A 14,848-nucleotide genomic window follows, 5' to 3' on the forward strand; every position below is an offset into this window, starting at 1 on the left:
ATTCTTACCCTCCACTGGAGGAGACGAGGGGGATTTGTGGGAGCTCCTTTGTGGTATTTTGCTAGCCAGAGTTAAACCACAACAACCGTTTCAGTCCCTCGATCACAGACACCTGTTTCTTTAGCCATGTGCTTCTAAGTAGTTTATGTAGTCATACATTCTAGTAAGGCAGAAGTCCTTGGAAGTGGAAAAGTTTCATTGTCTGGCCAAGACAACAGTTCTTATTCTCCCTTTCCTAGTTCCTTAGAAAGTTCCTCACTGAAATCTCACCAGATGCTTCTCTCCCACTCCAGCCTGTGCTACAGAGGTACAAACTAGAACAGAGCTTGTCTGTCTTACATGGTATTTACTGAACATAGCCTCTGCCATAATAGATCACACCAGTTGGTGCTGACAGAGATCAGTAATGGATCAGAACAGTCGGAATCCTAGTGCCTCTCGTTTTTTGCTTGTTTTTTAGAGGGGAAGGGGGGTTTGGTTGGTTTTGTTTTGTTTTTTAAAGCTTTAACCTATTATCATATTTTGGACTATATTGTAATTCATTCCAAAGTCGTTGCCGAGAAGAATGGCCAGTATGACACAGATGATCCATGATGACCTTTCATGTAACTCTCTGTATGGGACAGACTAACCTGCATGTGAACCTCTTAGCTCACTGTACACTTGCACTGTACACTTACTTTCATTTGGTCTTACTATTTTGGGTTTTCCTAGGATTAATTTACAGGACTGAGAGTTGATCAAGAATGGCATTTTACAGATGTCAGAAGGAATGCAGAGAAAGAACTACAGTGATTGAGACAAGCAAGTCTTGGGATAGGAGAGATATTACAGAGGAAAGCAGGAGAGGAACTTGGCTCTGTAGGAAGTGGATGCATGGGTTATGGAATATCCAGCTTAATTCTATGAAAGCTAAAGGGTAGATACAATTTTGATATAAATCTGTCTGTGAACAGAGTGTTAGGATAATTCCAGTAAAGCAAAGCGTTGGCATTAACTTTATTTCAGCTTTCCTACTGGTGCTGCTTACCTATCATCTGTGGTGTGGAAGCACAAGTTCTTTTCTGCTTCTTTTGTGTTTCAGCCTCACATACCTGTGTAGGACTGAAATCAGTCTTGGTGTGACCTGGTACAGTTCCCACTGAAAGCTTATGCCAGGGAGAAGTAATTGATGTTGCAGGCTTTCACTGATTCATAAAGAAAATATTAACCTAAATATTGATTTTCGTCCTTTATTAACTGTTAGAGTAAGCATTTCTTTGTAGGGCACTGACACTTGGAGTTGCTGTAACAGTTTGAGAAAATCTGAAGGCTTGTTTCCATTGATACTATTTTGTGTCTATCTACTGTAAACCTGTGTGAGATTTATCAGTGAATGGGTAAAAGCTGTAGTCAAAGCAAGATAAATCAGCTCTATCTTTGTGTCAAAATGTATACCCTATCCATGGGAAAATGATGGCACAAATGAAATGGAAGTCAGATACTCTGTAAGAGCTATATACCTCATCTGCTTTGAAATTTCATTGTACTTTAAATACTAATTTGTTAAATGCCCTATCCCAGTCATGAAATTGTATGCTTTCGAGGATATGCTTGTTAATAGCTAATCAAAGGATCCAGTTGGTCCTAGTTAGTATTAGTCATTTTGCATTTTTGTCAGAAAAGAAGAAAAATAAGGAAAACTTAGGAGCATTCAAGTAACAATATGAGTGACTAAAGATTTTCCTTTCCAGCTCTGAGCAAGTTACTGCTAGCTAGTGTTCTTAACTATAGTAGGAGACTTTAATAGCTAAATAGCGAAAAAACAGTGGCTAGAACTGGAAGCATTAAGTGAGTTGGAATATTTGTATTTAGAATTTTAAATTAAATTACAAGAAGTTCAGATGTGATGATTCACACACAAGTACCACTTGTATTATTAGGAGTCTCAGGATCCTAGCAACGGTAGCATGTTGCTAACTTTTTGAGTTTCTGTTTTATTGGCTTCTGTTAGGAGTTACTTGCATAAAATAAAATTTTTATCTGTCACAATTCATGGAAGAGAGAGGACGAACTGGATTGGAACTGTGTAAATCAATGTTCAGACATACCTCTAGGACTCCAGAAAAGATGTTAAATTTTGCTATGCTCGAGTTGCCTGAAGCCATTCCTCTGATGTAGTGAGAGCTTGTACAAATGTGCAACCAGTGCCTTGGGCCCTGAAAGGGCACCTCCTCATTATCTGGGTGGGCTTACATGCTAATTCATCGAACATCTATCCACTGCACCACTCGTTGTGCTTGATAGTGGCTGTTTCGATCACAGGAACTCGTATTATTTTGTTTGCAGTGGCCTCATTATAGGCAAACTGCTTTTCTAGGCCCACAGGCACAGTTGTCCCAAAACATTTACCATCTCAGAGGAGGTGGCCAGTGCTGCCTCGAGAGTGAGAGGTTTATTCACACTTTAAGGAATTCTGTAAGCAGGATGATTGGAGGAAGATGCTAAGAGGGCCTTTGTGTAGCATTTGCCATCCCTCAGAGACTGTATGTATTCTTCTGCATCTTCGTGAGACTTCACAAAATTACATAATTTATCTTTTCTTTATTTTTTGATAAAATTGGATAATTATTAACAGAGTCATGCTTTCGTTTTCCACTTTGCACTAGTTCCGTTTATAAACTGATTTACTCTCTGAATCTATTTGTTTTGACTAGAATGTGAAGTATAAAATAACAGGGGAAATCAGTTAAATGACAAGGAAGCTCAATCTAATTGTTAACTTAATCTCAAAATTTTTATATGAAGGGTTTTATATACATCATTACAGCACTCAAATGCATGAACAAAATATTACTAATTGATAATGGGAACGTGGCCTTTTCTGATTACATCTTATGTTAATTAAAACCTCGAGTGAGTTATTACCTGCAAGAGATTACACAGGTTTTCTGCATATGTATAACCATAACTGCGTCTATTAATGAGATGCAGCTGAAAAAGAGGAAATTCTGGCTAAGTAGCAGGCATGTCTGTCCAATAGTGATAGGTTCAGAGCATATCAGAACAGTCTCCCAATAAAAATGGTTGAATCTTTGTTGTGGTTTAATTCCAGCTAGCAAAATACCACGAAGCCGCTCTCACAAATCCCCGTCCCCTCCTCCAGTGGAGGGGAAGAATCGGAGGAAAAAGAAATAGGAAGCTCTTAAAATTGAGATAAGAACTATTTACTACTTAAATCTAAATGAATATATACAAGTACTACTAATAATAAATAATTAACATAACAGAAAATAAAACATATGATACAATATGATACAATTCCCCACCACCCACTGACCGATGCACAACAGGTGCTGGGCAGTAGGAGTCAGACCCAGAGAGCCCGAGAGCGATCGCAGGCCGAGGGGGAGGGCGGGAGCCCGAGCGCTGCCGCGGCAGATTCCGAGCAAACCCTATCAGCGATAGCGCGATTGGGAAAACTATAAAAAAACCCACCAACTCCCTCCCGAACGAGCCAGCACAGGAGTTAGCGAAGCAGCTAACACAGGAGTCAGGGTGAGGATCAGCAGGCGTACGGGAGTGAACCGGAGAGAGTCAGGGAGGGAGAGTAATGGCTCCCGGACCGCCCTTCTCGCCTCTGCCCCGAGCATGACGTACTATGGAATGAAATACTTCTTTGGTCAGTTTGGGTCAAGTGCCTGAACTGTGTGTCCCCTGCACTGCCTGTAGCGAGACAGCGAGAGCTGGGAACGCAGCTGCAGGATCAGAAGGGGAGAAAGACCTTGAATCTGGTGCAGGCATTGCCCAGCGTCAGCAGAGACCTTCTCAGTGCTGCTCCCTGCATCCAGGAACACAGCTTCCTAGCAGCCACGGTAAAGAGATTTAACTCTTTCTTAGCTGAATCTAGCACAATCTTTTAAAGTCTCTCTTCTAATAAAAATAATGTCAAAGCAAATTATTCTGCAGTGGAAGACAGTGATTTTGATAATTAATACATATTCGTGTGCTCTGGCTCTTAAAATGGCATTAGTGACTTGTTCATAATGTTTTCGTTAGAAGCCCGTACTTAAGCTTGTACAAGTGTGGAAGAGCACTCGAAAGTCCAGGGAGCCTACTTGAGGCTCTGACTTGTTTATGTAGCAAATGAGAAGTGTCTGTGGCATTAGAGTAGCCATTCTCCTCAAGTCTGTCTTTGGTATGGCCTTCATTAGTTTTGATTTTAAACACTCTTGAATCTCCATGAACACTGCAGTGTGACTTTCTCATCAGTTGCATCAGTACAGTTCTTCGGTACTGTCCTGGTCTAGGATAAGATACCTGCAAAACCCATTGGCTCAGTGCCTTCACACAGTGTCGTGGTTTAACCCCAGCCAGCAGCTCAGCACCACACAGCCGCTTGCTCACTCTTCCCCCAGTGGGATGGGGGAGAGAATCAGAAGAGTATGAGTGAGAAAACTCATGGGTTGAGATAAAAGCAGCTTAATAGGTAAAGCAAAAGCCATGTGCACAAGCAAAGCAAAATAAGGAATTTGTTTACCACTTCCAAATGGCAGGCAGTTGTTCAGCCATCTCCAGGAAAGCAGAGCTCCATCATGCATGACGGTTACTTGGGAAGACAAATGCCATCGCTCTGAACATGCCCCTGTTCCTCCTTCTTCCCCCAGCTTTATGTGCTTAGCATGATGCCTTGTGGTGTGGAATGTCCCTTTGGTCAGGTGAGGTTCAGCTGTCCCAGCTGTGTCCTCTCCCAACTTCTTGTGCATCCCCAGGCCACTCGCTGGCAGGGCAGTGTGAGAAACAGAAAAGGCCTGGGCTCTGTGTGAGCACTGCTCAGCAGTAGGAAAAACACCTCTATATTATCAACACTGTTTTCATCACAAATCCAAAACATAACCCCATAGCAGCTACTGTGAAGAAAATTAACTGTACCCCAGCCAAAACCAGCGCAACCCAGCTACAAGTGTGAGCAGTGCTGAATGCATTTGATTGCGGGCGTCATGAATGCTTAAGTAATGCTAATGTATTCAAGTTAAATACTGAGTTCTTTTTCTAAAGCAGTAATTTGCAGCATTTAATATTTACTACTTTGGGGCATAAGAGAACTTCCTAATCAGGAAATGAAAGGCAAGGCAAGTTTAGGGTCACCATGAATTTTAAAGGGCCTAACAACAGCTGAGAATAGCAGGAAATGGAAGAACATCATCTGAGTAAAATGAGAGTTATTACACTGTAACTGAACTCATTTTTGTACAGAAAAAAATGTAAGTTTTCTTTACCTCCCCAAGCCTTTCTACTGAAGTCTATCACCTGTTCTTCTGGATCTGAAATTTCATGAGGAATGACATTTAAATTAGGTGGAACACCCCCACCACCCCAGATAAATTCAGTATTACTTTTGTATATTGCAGTAACTTCAGTCGGGGAATCTGAAGGTTAAGGCTGAAAGCACAACCTCCTATATGCTCTTACATACATTCTCATCAAGCAGGTGGTTTTGTGACCACCTCTTGTTCCTGAAATGCAGTGTATTATTTCTTCAGTCAGTAAGCACTGTCCCACAGTTTTCCTCCTGAAAGTAGTCCTTGCACTTGTAACTAGTCTTATCAGAGAAAATGGCAGAAAGGATGTAAATAAGGTTTGTTAGATTTGGTCGTTAAGCAAGTGTATTTAATGTTCTGGAATAGGGAGAGCAATGCAATGGATTTTCTTGATGTTGGTGGATGTTTGGGAACCATTTACAAGAGAGAAATCATGAAATTGTGTGGAAGAAACTATGACTAGTAGCCTTTCCTAATATGAACTAATAGGTCATAGTTTGTTGAAGGCTTTTTTGTCCTCTTTTCTGGTTTGCTAGGCTACTTTTTGCTTGTTCCTTTCCAGACTAATTTAACATCTCCTGATTTACCCTTTTCAATTAAGTACAGACTCACCGTTTTTTCCTCTGGCCTAGCAACTTCAGCTAATTGCTCCTTGTAGTTTTATATTCTGCAGATCATTGGCCTGGGAATGACATATGAATTAGGTTCTGTCCTACCATCACAGTGCTGCTGTAGAAGCCTACCTTTTCTCTGCAGCTTAGCTAAAACATCTTCCAGTTTTTTCATGAGAACTAGGCGGCTGCCAAGATCTCACGTTGCTGTACCAGCTGGGAGACAGTTGAGCAGTTCCCAGTGGAGTTTTAAGATACAACCAAAAGTATTAAACCCAGTATAAACCATGAAGAAATCTTGAGAAACAATTTCACTAAAATGTGGTTATAATTGGATTAGAAGTGAACATTATGAAACATTCCAAAAGTGAAAAGACTCTTCTGATCTAGATAGATGAGATGTTATGAGAATGGTTAGTATGACAGGAGTATCCATTCCTAATGTGCTAGAAATGCTGTAAAATTGCCTAACACTACATATAATCTAAACTGAGTAAGACCAATTTGGGGAATTTCAGTCTATGACTGATTTGTTGAATTTGTCCCCAGACTCCAACATTCAAAATGTGTGGTAAACATTAAATTTTTGAACTTTATGTGAACATCAGCGCTTGGCCTTCGCATCTCTAGTGTTAAACCAGTTTGCGAAGGGGTACAAACTTTTTTTTAGTACAGAAGAGATATTTAAATTGCATTTAAAATAGAAAGCTGTTTCCTAGTTAGAGTCACATCTTTGGAAAGTTAACTGCTAGACAAACTAAGATTTTTAGAACAGAAAACAAAAGCTTCTGGAAGTGGAAGATCTAAATTTGTGCTTTTAAAATTTCCTAACATTTTAAAATTACTGCTCAGTTTAGGAACAATTCATTTGTGGAATTTGTGGAAAAAAATGTTAATTATGATTCATTATCATGAAATGGTGCAAACTGTGTTTTTTATATACTCATCAAATAAGTAAAAGTGAATACATTATTGAACTTTCATATTTTAGCCCATATTTTTGGTGTCATTGGCTGGGGAGGCTGCTTAATATCCTTGACCACCAGGAATACATTCTCTCAGGCAATTTGCACTAGAAATCAAAGCAGGCTCTCAACTTTTGCTCCATATGTGTATTAGTTCACCAGAGAACAGAATATGGCTCTAAGAGAATGTTGCTGTACTGCATTACTTACTACAGAGAATTGAGGTACTTTCAGTCCCACTCCTTTATATACCCCAGGCTGCAGTTTCATAGATTCAGCTATAGCTGTCTGATACGCTCTTTGTATGCCTCGCTTTGTTAAAAGAGGAAGATACAGTTCATTAAGGAGATACAAGACAACAAAAATTCTGAAGTTTTAATTCAGTCCTTAAAATCAGTAGCTTCCTTTTCCTATACCTTTCTCTTGTAAGTAGTAGTTTTTTTGCATGTCAAAGCATAGCATAGTAACATTAGTAAGTTATTCCTTTCTTTCTGAGTTCTGATAATTCTCTTTCCTACATGAAGATACGGCTTTTCTTTCCTCAAGAAACATTACAGGCGGGTTTCAATGTCTTTGTAGTATTGCTTGCTCTTAAAAGAATTGCTGCTTGAAGACAGTGTTTGGAGAGAGTTTGAAACCTCGATTAGGCAACTACCTTTTCGAAAACGTTGGCTGAAGCTCCAGAAGCAAAAGTTCAGAAGTTTCATTAAAGGCAAAGCCTGCTTCATTTTCTCCCATCTCTAACTGAAGGCCCTTTTGCTCACTAATCTCTCTTCAGCCCTTTGACTGCATTCTGAAGTGTGCAGGGATGGGGGAGTGAGCCTGACTTCAGTGACTTCCATTATGCAGATACGACTTTGTTGCTTCACTGCCTTTTGTAATTCCAGTGTATAAAGGCAGCAGTACCAGACAGCAAAATTCATAAAGAACTGGCAAAAGAGGTTTCAGAGTTGTTGGCAGTCATCTTGTGGGGACTCATCAAGAACATCAGGAGGTAAAGAAGAATGGAAAAGGGCCCGTGTCCAGCAGACCTGTTTCATGCTCTGTTGCATACATGCACAACTGCAGTCACATCTGTGTTCACATCTTTAAAAATAAATAAATAAAGTTGTAAATAAGACTCTCCCATTTTTCAAAGTGGGTGAAAAGAGAGAGACCTCATAAATTACTGATGATGTGAATATAAAAAATATATTTGAGGAAGTGCCATGTAGCCTGTACATCCCTCAGTGGGTATACGCTGCGTGTGATACAACTCACTGAGTCTGCTTTTGTGCATCCCTACTTACCGGGACGTTTTCAGGTAACATTCAGTGAAGACAGGACATCTACTGAATACAGATTTAGTGAGTTACGTGACTTTCATGAGGTACTGAAGTAATGTGTGCGTCAGTTAAAAACTTTGGCAAGATTGTCATGAGAAAATAAAGTAAATGAAGGAAAGAATGACAATTGCACCAATCATATTTGCTGACAAAAAAATTAATCAAGAAGGGCTTGCTAACATTTGCATATTTGGACATAAAAGGCTGTAGGAAGTGGAGCAGTTAACAGAGAGGCAGATGTTAACAGAGTAAAATTTAATCAGTGTAAAAAACAACAGTGAAAAACATAAAATGTGGGAATGCTGACTAAGAAACAGTATTAGCGAAGCAGGATCTTGGGAGTGCTAAATTGAACATAAGCATGCAGTATGGTGCTGCTACAAAAATGCAAATATGGGGAAACAGCAGAAAGAGGACTTTTATTTTCTCTTTCTTTGGACAGGGGATGAATGATAGTTTTCTTAGAGAACATTCTCTGCAGCAGTATGACCAGAATTGTTGTGGAAACTGTTGTGCTAGGTCACTGTATCAAACCAACCATAACCAGTTCAATTAAACAATCTTAGTAGCATGCACTCTTCTCTTCAGCGCTGACTTTTCAAAAAGATTGCATTTGTTATCACCACTGCAAATCGTTAACAAAAATACTAGCCTCACTACGATACTTCCCTACCCTTGGCATCAGAGAAATTGTCCTTTCTAGCTTTTGATTCTGTCTTTGTCCTGCTTGCAGAACATCTGATTTACACTACTCCTCTTCTGCAACCTGAAAATTGAACCAAATGAAAATTGCTACTGCGTTGTTTGTTCTGTGTAACCTGCTTATCATTGCATCTCTTAATTGAGTTTTCAGCCTCCTTTAAGTGCATACAGGAATGAGTATTTCTTCTGACAGCTGATTTTCCAGTTTTTCCCTGGGCTGCTACCATCTTCATCTGACCTTTTGTGCATAGTCTGAAGTTGCTGAGGACAAAATATGCTACAAGGAAGAGAGATGAGAACTTTCTTTAAGACAAAGGTTTGTGAGCTCTCCTTAGGTTAATCATCAACTTTTCAATTACCACTAAGTTGAAATAAGGGCCGTTATGGAGAGCTGTGTAAATTGTAATCCCAAGGAGAAATTGCAACACTGGATGTCTCTGCTTCTGTACAGTGATTTCTGCTTCCAACAACTTTTATCTGACTCATGCTTTCTAAATGGTCTCTCGCAGTGTGTTCTTTGCTTAATTTCCTTTTTAGCATTCGGTTGATGTATTTCTCTACCGCCATCTGAATCTTACTTTATAGGGCTTTTGACAAATGCTTCTGGTTTTAACTTGCTGCAAGCTATGACTGTTAGTTTCATGTTGTACATTTGCTCTGGTAGTCCATATTGTGGGTTGGTCTTTCATATTATTCCTGTTTGGTCTAATACTGCAAAGACATATGTAATTTTAGCTTCAGTGTTATTAACTAGATGCATAAAACCCTTCATGCACATAAGCAATTGCTGTGTTTGAATTAGTGGCTGCTTCTCCTTTAAGGTTGTCTGAATAATAGCATGCCTTCTCAGGCTTCCAGACTGAATGCCATCTATTTCAGTGAACATTCTCCTTACAACTCTTAATACAGGTGACATATGACTTGTATGATGGACTGATGTTATTGTTAAAAAGAAACAACATTATTCTTTTACTGTCATTGCCTTTCTAATTATTTTTAAAATAATAGCTGTATGCAATGTCATCTACAATTTTACTTTAATTTTGTCTAGGCAGTAGTAAGGTAAGATTTGTTTAGTTACCTGAAAAAGAATTTGGACTCAGTTCTTCTGAGGTAATGAAAAACAGGTTATCTTTTCCTCTTCAAATCATTCAGACCTGTGTAAGCTCTGGGGATAACAGATGATGATAGATAAAACTGCTGAGAAAAAAAGGACAGATAAATCAGAAGTAACTGCCCTTACTGATAATAGGTGTGAGTGATGGAAATTAAGAAAGCTTTTTCAGAATGCTGGACTCTGATATAAGAGGATGAAGGAGCCTCTCAGTGACAACAGATAGTTCTTGAACAGCTGACAAAGACGGCAGCACTCTTGCCAGATCCCAATTCAGATCAAGTCTATTTTCCAGGAATTGTGCAAGTAAATTTCTTACTGTAGTGCACCTGGGTCTTGATGCTTGAGTTGAGCAAAGGAAAATGGACAAGAAACACTGATGGGTGTGCCAAAGGGATGGGGCAAGATTTCCACTCATATAACAATATAATTTCTTTTTTTCTATTAAAAAGTTAGAAAGGAACTTATCTCACTGGTCTTTGCAAATCGTGTAGATGAGGTGTGTTACAAGCAATAAATTTTGTTGTATAGTCATGCTTGCCATGTAGAAACGTTACGATGGACGAGGGGACCTTTTCCTTTTTGCTTGGGCTATATGAGTTATGGGTAGAGCTGCCTCTTCCATTAAACTGTAATTCAGATACTTTTAACATGGAATCACCAAGAAGTAACAAAAAGATTAAGAACGATATGATTTGGAGGCAAACAAAAAATCACATTTTCGAGAGAGGGATTATCTTGGTTTAAAACAACAGGGATGTTTTGATTTTTTCATTTAATGATAACTAGCAGGGAAAAGTCTGTAATCACACAGAGATAGCACAAGTCAAATTGATGAAGACACTTAGGCGTGAAATACATTGCATGCAGTGATGGAATTGCCAGTGACTTGAGGGGAAGTCATTTCTATAGCGAAACCCTATGAATAGGTAACAGTAATAAAATATTAAAAACGGCCTCATTTATGCTTTGTTCTGGCACCGATGTGGTCTAGAACATTGGAGAATTTACTTCGTATACTTTTTTAAACCTTCATTTCAGGTTTAGGTTGTAAAGAGCTTGGGGCAAGGCTGTCTCCTACTGTGTGTACCCACAGCATCCTCAAAATGGAGCTTTGATCACATATAAGGCCACAAGGTACCAACTCACATTGTTAAAGAATGCAGGTACACTGGATAGAAGTCAGTGGTATCGGTGCCCTCCTATGGTGAATCATGATTGCCTCTTGCTATCAGCAGTTGAAAAGTAGAATACCTTGCTTCCAAGGATGTTTTACCAAAATTCCTAAATTAACTCGATTTAATTATTTGTAGTTTTCCTATTCAGTCATTATTCTTTAAACGTGTTTCTATACTTGCGCATCTTAGCAAAAATTTGAGTTGTCCAGAAAAAACAATCTAAGAAGATTGTGCTGGCATTTAACAGTATTACAGCATAAATTCCACCTTTAACATGCATTTACTGGATTGTACTTACAAATCATTTACTCAATAACATGCAACAATGTCCATGTACCTTGTAGTCTGATGTCTTCTTTTGTTAGTGGTGGGTTGTGGGTTTTTTTTGTTTGTTTGTTTGTTTTAAATGCATCCCTTTTCTGACAGTGCAGAAGGCTGCAAAAGTCTTGGAGAGGAGAAAAATGTGCATAATATGTAATCATTCTGTTCAGGGCTGTAATCTTATAAATTGATATAGCATGTTATATTAAAAGAACATTGTTAGACAGACACCTTCATTAAAACTGAATCCTGAAGGAGGCTTCCGTGCTTGTTCAAGCATTGTCAAAATGCCTAAGGGGAAGAGAACAGTGGTAGCTGATGGCATAATAAATAAATGTGTAATAAGTAATCGCCCTAAAAAGTAAGACCTTGACCAAATTTGAACAACGTTGACTCGGTGTCGTAGTGTTTTTGAACATAAGCTAGTAGAAATAATGTAAGATTGAGGCCACAGATCAGAACTACAGAAAATACCAAAATTTCAACCATGACTTAAAAATTAAAACATGAGAAGAGGAAATCAGGAATTACATGTGGAACATTACTTTGCAAGTTACCATCGTGCTAGCATGGTCCAGCTCTTGATTAGATTGATTTTATCTGCTAGACATTTGATGACTTTGATTATTCTAACTGAAAATGTGTTTCCGACTGTGGTTTTTTTGTGTTGATTTGCACTTTTCAAAGTTTAAAATTTGCAAGTTATCATTAAAATTTGAAGTTTGGGGAGATACTAACTTGGATTAGACCAACAAATAGAGTTGAGAAAATTGAAGCATGCTTTCAGGAGTGCAAGGCCTTCTTTGAATCTGAAGAACCCCTATGCTTGTGTTGAAGACACTGTTATCCTAGTTCATGTTTTGATAAATGTAGTGAAACAACCCTTTGAGTGCCAAAACTCTCTTGCTTATGGATGAGAACAAGCAAATTAAAAATGCTTGTCCAGAGAGCTCACAATGGTCTTAGGTTTTCCTAAGGTTACATTAACACCATCTAGCAAGAGCTTTCCAGCTCACTGCACTGTTCTCCTGCTGCACCCAGAATTGCCTCTGCTTGTTTGAGCCCTCACTTTGAGCTGTTCCTTCCCGCTTTCTATCCTGTGTAACTGTATTCTCCATTCTGTGTCAGTTATGTGAATCTGCTCTGTAATTTGCCTTCTTGCTCAGAAGCACCCTCTTCAGAAGTCTGTCCTTTGATCCATGTGAAGTGTAAGATCTCACCAAATAGCTGCCTGACTCTATTCTACCTTTTCTCTCTTCTAGACCTTTGAGTGTGATTCTCTCACCAAGGCTTAATTTTTTTTTCTTTGATCTCTTCTGGGTTTGTTTTTATTCTCTCTGCTCTAAACAAACTGCTCTAAAGGCAGTTTTTCCTTCCTGCTCTGCATGATACATTTCCTGGCATTGACACCCCATTCTTTTTTGCTGTTTTACAAGTTATCTATCCAGCCATATGTTTTCTTCTATGCCACAGGTTTAATGTATTTGAAATCATGTATTATGTATTTTTGAAAATAGCACAGTCCAAACCAATCTGGAAAGCTTCTTTCTCAGCCATCTCCTCCTTCCTGTTTCTAGGCTTATTTTTGCCATTGGGGAGGGGACACAAAAGAAAACAATGCCCTTGAGCCCTTTGACTGCTCCACTGTGTTCTTACCTGTGGCATAATAGCTTCACATTAAACCTGTGTTAGTTGCAGTCCAAGTTTCAGGTAGTTGATCAGGATCTCCATTTCCAGCAAGGGAAATGGACATTTCTCTTGGATAATTTAGTACATCTTCAAATGCTTACTGATAGTTCAGGCAGGGGAGATGAATCTCTGCCTGCAGATGTCTCTGTTGACTATAGAGGGACCCTAGCAAACTCTGTCTATTTACTATCAATTAGATATCTCCATTAGTTACCAGAAATTAATTGTCCTCAAAATCTGGAGCCTGTGTTTGTGCAGCTCAACTTTCACCAGGAGCTGTAAGAGAAGGTGGAATTAAGGCCATCAGTATCTGGATATGGGTAAGTTTTGTTCCTTGGGTCCCTTCCCCTTGTGTCTCACAGATGACTCTTAACTATGAGTGTGATTATGATTTGTTCTCCAAAATGATGAACTAGTTTCACTTGCCCTGTTGGAATCCATCTGAGACTGATTACCCTTCTGTAATTACCAATACTATGCAATCTGCATTTTTTATGAGATTTATGGTTATACTTCTTATATTAATCATTCATTTGTAATTAGAAAATAACAGAAAAAGGGCAATCTCCCTTCTGCTAAGAAGAACACAAAAAATAACGAAAGCACAGCGTAACACCTCTCATTTTCCACATAATCCTTAGATTCTGGAAGAATTGTGATTTTCCTGCCTTGAGCTTGCAGAGATGCCATCAGGGAGGAGTGCTGAATGAATGTTAGTCATGAAATGGAGAAGGGGAGTGGGACTTGAGTAGATTTCTTTGCTGCTTATTGCATTCTGGTATTTGCTTGTAAAACATCATTACAGTCTTCTTACAAGGAGCTGCTTTCACATCGAGCGCAGAGATGATGCAGTAGTTGTGTACGCCTGCAAGACACAGCACTTGACAGAATGATGGAGATGGTCGGGGGAGAACGCAGCAGTGTCACACTCTCCTACTGAATTCTCTTCTGGGATGTCCTTTCCTGTACACAAGTGCATCATTGCAAGGATCCAAAAGTTGACCTGGGCAAGGTGTCAACTATGTTTTGTGGGAATATTCCGTTTATTTCAGAACCTGAAAATGTGGTGAAAGGGAATTTTTGTTGGGAAATAATTGTTTTCTGGGTTCTTTCAGTCTTTTATTTCTTTGAATGCTCACCAACAGCAGGTTTTATTTGTTTAGGGCCAAACTCCATGGTGCTTGTGCTGTGTACCTTGTGTTTGACCATCAGTAAACTGTTTGGGGGAAGGAGGAGGGTTTGAAGTTATATTTAATGAAATGATGGGTTTGTTTTGAACAGAATTTAGTGTATATGATATATCCTTGTTTCCTATTAATCACCATCTGCTGTCTGTGAGAATACATGTATGTTTACACACACAAACCATTTCAAATTCATTGCCACAACTCTGAGTTACTGTTGCAGCTCTCTAGCCAGGGGTGTGTCATGTAGTAGTTGGGTTGATAAAGACGTGATCAGGTTCAGAGGAAGACAGGACTGTATATGTTGAAACACAGCGTACGAATAGAAAACAAGACATGTTAAGACTATTGTAAGCAGACCAGAAGCTTTGCCACCACAGATCAGTCTTTATCTCCATCAGCTGGGAAGGAGCACAGTAAAACTTAAAACAAGAAGACAAAAGAATAAAAGAAAATCTT

Source organism: Eurypyga helias, unplaced genomic scaffold (genome assembly GCF_000690775.1).
Source record: "Eurypyga helias isolate BGI_N326 unplaced genomic scaffold, ASM69077v1 scaffold4764, whole genome shotgun sequence".
In the NCBI taxonomy this organism is placed as follows: domain Eukaryota; kingdom Metazoa; phylum Chordata; class Aves; order Eurypygiformes; family Eurypygidae; genus Eurypyga; species Eurypyga helias.